The sequence below is a fragment of the Tachypleus tridentatus genome, chromosome 6, assembly GCF_004210375.1.
Source record: "Tachypleus tridentatus isolate NWPU-2018 chromosome 6, ASM421037v1, whole genome shotgun sequence".
Lineage (NCBI taxonomy): Eukaryota > Metazoa > Arthropoda > Merostomata > Xiphosura > Limulidae > Tachypleus > Tachypleus tridentatus.
In genome coordinates this window covers 99,309,799-99,315,798 of record NC_134830.1, presented here as the reverse complement: position 1 = coordinate 99,315,798, position 6,000 = coordinate 99,309,799, and positions in this window count along the sequence as shown.

Genomic DNA, 6,000 nt, shown 5'->3' with positions numbered 1-6,000 from the left:
TTTTAGACCACAACAGAGCTGACTGGCATGTAGAAAAACGGAAAAGGGCTCTACAGGATCTTTGGTGAAGACGCTTATGTTTGGATGGAAAATACTATTTAATCCCTGGTTATGTGATGCAATTTTCCTTCCCTTGAGAAAATGTCCTAAAATGTTCACAAGAATAAGTGAAGTATTTTAACCCATTAAATAAGTGGAGTAGCTGCTTCTATGATGGGTGAAGAATACAAGTTTGCCTAACAACAGTTAAGGAAGACTGTTGAACAACAGAAGTATTTTGAATGGGTGATAAGGGAATGAATGAATCTAATATATATGTAAAAACGGCTCATTTTGGTAGAAGGCCCGAAATGTTGTTTGCTTCTCTCCGTAAAATATTTTCTCAACCCAAACAAGGCATTTTTACATATATATTTGTCTCTACAAGTGGGTTTTCTCAACATCACTGAATGAATGAATCTGATCGTAATAAATATGAGCAGCATGGAAGCAACTTGAACTCAGCTAAACTGGTCTACATCTGATACTCCAGCAAGTTGATATATTAATGTAGGAGATATGGCAGACATAAGGCACACAAGATCTATATCCATAAAATGTATCTATATGTCACAAAAGAACTTTTGGTGCACTGGCTTGATCAAAATTCTGAGAATGACAACAATGAATCAGGTGAGAAGTATGCATTCTCAAGTTATGCCAATTCACATGATGAGGTAGAAAGAGCTGAAGACACTTATCTACTAATCTATGACAAACTAGAAAGGGAGCTGACAGAGGCATGAATCAGCTTTAATCTTGAGCTAAATCACCAACTCCCCAATTAGTACGGGTGTGACTGATGATAGTTATTTGACTGATAAGCCTACAACTGTGAAAGCTTTATTACCCTTAAATTCAGACTACTGAATAATGTTTCTCACAAAATGTATGAATTACATTTTTTATTGTCACTTCATCAATGATAGTTATAAAACAATTGGGTCCAAAATGGGTTAGTCACTCATGCTTTCCAAGCTATTGAGCAATTTTATTAAAGCATCCATCAGTTATCTGATGAGATCTGTTTAATAAGTGATATTTAGAAATGTTGCAAATCTCTATAATCATGGACTAAACAAATATGGCATTCCTCACTATTTTAGCTATCAAATGATGCACATTGAAATATATGCACTATACTCTGTGATTTTTATTTGATTTAAAAAGTTAGGGCAATTATCGGGGTGGATGACTGATAACTGATAAAGCTTCACAATCATTGCTTTCTGAGATGGTACTGTAATACATTTATTATATTGTAGGATTAGCATTTGATCCAAAACAGTCAAGACAAATTAATATTTATGAAAATTTTATGTCCTAAATTGATTTAGATATGTGACTAATATTGTGACATTTTGTCAAATTTATAATACGTGTTATTATATAGTGTGCCAAATGCTTTATGATGAAATTAGATATCCATTTTCTTTTCACCAAAAGTAATATTGAGATATAATTTGTGATGCTGATTCCTATTATGTATGTTATTTGAGGTTAGGCAAATAAAAGAATATATTAGGGCTCTATGTCATGAATTAAATTTTCAGTTTTACTTTCAGTGAAATCTATAATGTTATCAATTATGACAGCTATTTGGTCAAGAAACCAATGACTGAAAGGGCTTTATAACCCTAAAATTCTTAATTATCAGTATTATTGTCCAGAAAATGTATGGACTATATTTTATGGCCACTATTTTATCATCAACAGTGAGGATGGGTATGTGTTTAAGCCACAGTATGAATCCTCTGATGTGAAATGTCCTATACCTGTAGGGAATCAAACCCTTGATGTAAATAATATAAGTATATAGATTGACTACTGTCTTATTGTGGGACATTTACATAAAAAGTATTCCAGGCTTATAGGCTAAAAGGAAGATGTGTTTATCAAGGTATAGCAGTACAATCACTAATTTTAATCCAGGCTGATACTTTACAGTAAACATTATTGATTTAATTTTACCAGCAATTAGTAATTTCACAAAGTCTGAAATATAAATTAGAATAATCTGACAATCAACAGTGTTGCTATCAAGTGTTACAAGTAATAAATATATATACACCAGAATACTCGACAGTATGTAATACCAGTACATATATATGGCAATATGTGTAAAATAAATAAATATGTGTATTTCCACGTTTACATAATTCAGGAGCTAATTACACAAAGAGCACAAGAAGAAAAAAGCAACAGTGACATGGTAACAGGGATTTGATCTTGACTTTAAGAATTGACAAGTGTGAGGTTACCCATAATAACAGACTAAGAAAGTATTATAGGAAAATGCAGTGTTTATGTTATTTTCATTAATGCTAATAACAGAATAATCCATGATGATGAGAAAACCCACTTGTAAAGAAGAATATATGTGTAAAAACTGCTAGTATGGGTAGAAAAAGCTCTATGTAGACAATGACCAAAGAAGGCCGAAATGTTGTTTGATCCTCTACATAGAGCTTTCTCTATCCATACCAGCCGTTTTTACACATATATTGCTAATAACAGAATATTTTAATTCTGTAACGAATTTTCATGTAGAGATTAATATTAACAAAGACTCTTAACTGAGGTATTTGTGGCATTTTCAAGTGCTTCAAGTAGAAAAAAATATAATTTTATAAAACTTTATGTATGATACATATATTTCATAGGAAAAAAATGATGTGCACATTATTGCACAAGAAAATTCTTGCAATGACAGTTGATCAAATAAAGGAATGTTTAGTATAAACTAAGATGCATTCATGTCTGTAACATAAATTAGTGGTTTGTATTATTTCCATAAACAGATTTTTTCTACCCCAGTAGCAAAGTGAAAGCTATGAGAAAACTTATGTTACCTTCACTAAAGGCAGGAAATATGTGCTATAACAAAATCAGAAACTACTGGTTGAACTTTGAGGAAGAAATATGAAGAAAAAAAATATGTAAACAGGCTGCTGATTTACATTCTTTAATCATAACCAATTATATTTAGTGTTGATTCTAGATTCAAGAATTATGATGAGTTAACAAAATTCATCTAATAAAGTGAGAGATCTATTCACAAGTTGGACTTGTTTGCTAATTGGAGAGTCATCATAAAGCAAAGAAATTCTGTATAAAAATAAGTTCTTCAGTCAACACAAGTAAGTTGCAGTTTCTGCTGATGAATGAATCCTGATCCTCCAGGGTCTTCTACTCCATCATTTACCAGAATGTCTCTTCAAGAATACGAGAACTTTCACATTCAGCATAGAAGTTCCATGCAATTAATTATTGCTACATCTCTCGCTCAAATAATGTAGTTGGGAACTAATATAAAATGAATAACAACTCATAAAGTATTTCCGTGTATATTCCTCATAATGTTTTAATTGATAGTTAATTAATTACTGTGAATGATTTGATGAATGTTAATTATGATTTGATTAATGAAAAAGTACTTGGTTATTAGTCTGAAGAGTTTAGTTATTCTGATAATAAATTTTTCCAAGATACCTTTGGTAATCTTGATATAGCCAAGTATCTCAGTATACAGAATTAAAGTGTTGTTGGTGTTTTTGAATCTGTCTCAGATACAGTTCTTTATTCTAACTGTAAATTTCTTTGAATTGATGACTTGTGTACTCCACATATTACTGTATACCTAACTGGATTTAAAATAAATCTATTTGTAACTGGATTCAAAGTCAAACTCCAAACAACTACCATATACAGTGTCTTGTTGCACAGTAAAGCTGAAAGAAAAATATTTTTTACCTGGGGTCTTAAAGAGCAGTTTTACATTGTGATTATTAATACCTGTAAAGATGTTTCAACTGTTTTGAACTGAAATGTTCATGAGTAGATGAAATTACTGGTTGTAAATCAAATCCCTACACAGTATCTTAGATATAATAAATGAAAACTCAGTGTACCCAGTGTTTTTTGTCATTTTTTATTGGAATGTTTTCTGTCATGTAGGTTGAAATATGTTCTGTAATATACAGTTTTACTAAATATTTTCATAATTTACATTCTTTACAATAGACAGTATTAAGAATGAAAATGTCAGTTAGAAATGTATTAAAGGGAGGTGAAATTAACACAATTGCATGGTAAAAGCTGTTTGAAACCTCACCAAAAACCATTTATTGTAAATGAAAAAAAATTCTAAAATAAAGAAAGCAGCATAAGCACTGGTGAAGATCAATGATCAGTTGTATTGGATAGCACTGTCTGATCCCAGTAAGCTTGAAGGTATAGAAACTTGTTATAGTTTTAACCTCCAGTTTTTCTCGCTGGAACCAAATGTAGTTTATGTAACAACCAACTGGCAGAAGGACTAGTGTGGCTACGTTGAAGAGCATAACATGTTTACTAGTTGTGCTAGCATGAATGAAATGCATCATATTCTTCCTGTGAGGCCCTCATATTCCCTTTCACTGAAGGAACTGACAAATTCATGAAACCAAGGGTGCTTAGGGCTAGGACTGGCCTGATGTGTATGATCCCATGAATGAAGATGCATTGCTTGCCGTTGTATCTGACATGGAGAGAGGAACTTAATGTATTTATTGTGAGATTGGTCCTATATTATCCAGAGGCATACAGCCCTCTTTGATGTCCAAGGTTTCACTGCAGGGACTGCATTATACGATTTGGCACTGGTGAGCCCACTACAACACCAAAGGAGCTAAGCCTTTAGGCCACTCAACAGCTAATTTTGTTAGTACTGCTTTTTCACCTAAGAAAGAAGTAAGCTCGAGACCTGGGCTTGCAGAGGATGCACCATCACTACTTTATCCTTAAACCTAAGAAGACCACTCTAGCACTTGGATCTTATTAAGGGTTGACCAAGTTTTAGGAAAGTACAGGCAGATTAGCACCCAGGGTACATCACTACCTTGCATCAGGAGTTATACATTTACAAAATAGCATTCATTACCATTTTGGTTATTTCCACACTAAGGACTTTACAAAGCTTCTATGCAGCTGTCTAAGCTAGGCACTACCAGCTACACAACCTAGGGAAGAAACTTAGAGGACAGCAGGAGTGGAACTTCGTTGCTGAGGCATATTCCGATGTTGAAATATCAGGAAATGGCCACCAAAGAGATAGAGGCATGTACCCCCTATAACTGAAGAAGGATCAACTGTAACAGAAGTAACCAACATGATATCATTTGATGAAGAAGTATGGAAGCTGTAGGTTAGGTTAGCCAATACTGAAAAAGCCTTCACAAAGGACTGGAAGATCTTAAGACCTAGGCAATGATCAACTGCAAGATAACAATTACTCTAAAGAACCTTCTAGCAGAATAAGGGGGAGAGAAGTGAAACCTCAACTAACTATGAATGAGAAGCAAGTTTCATATATTTATTAAAATTTATATTGTATTTTGGTTTGAATTTACATCTTTTTTTGTTAATGTTTTATTTCTGGCAAACACATGTAGAAGGTACAGCTTTAATTTTTTTGGGTATATTTTCTATTCCTAAATTATACTTGTTTTGAATATCTTTACATTCTAAATTAAGAATGCACTTTGCCATTTGCACTCATCAAAGATGGTGCTCAAATGTTTTTCAGTATGTTCTTTATGTACATATATATCAAATTTTAATTTTGTAATGGCATACTTTTGCTCTCGCACATACAAAAGAGCAGGGATTTAAAGTTTTGTATGTTTATTTTTACATATTTCTTTTCCTTTTATTATGCAAATATTTTAAGTATTGTACACTCTTTTATTACACTCACATAGAGTGCATAAGTTAAAAGCAGTTATTTATATTTTAGCTTTTTTATTTATCAGTATTATTATTCTAAATCATATCTTCATTTTTGTGATGACAAGAAACCCATTTGAGGTAAAAATGTATTCTTAAGATGGCTGGTATGGGTATTAGCACCTTAATTAAAATAAAGTACATAACAATGTTTCAACCTTCTTAGGTCATCTTCAGGTTAACTCTTTAAAGTGC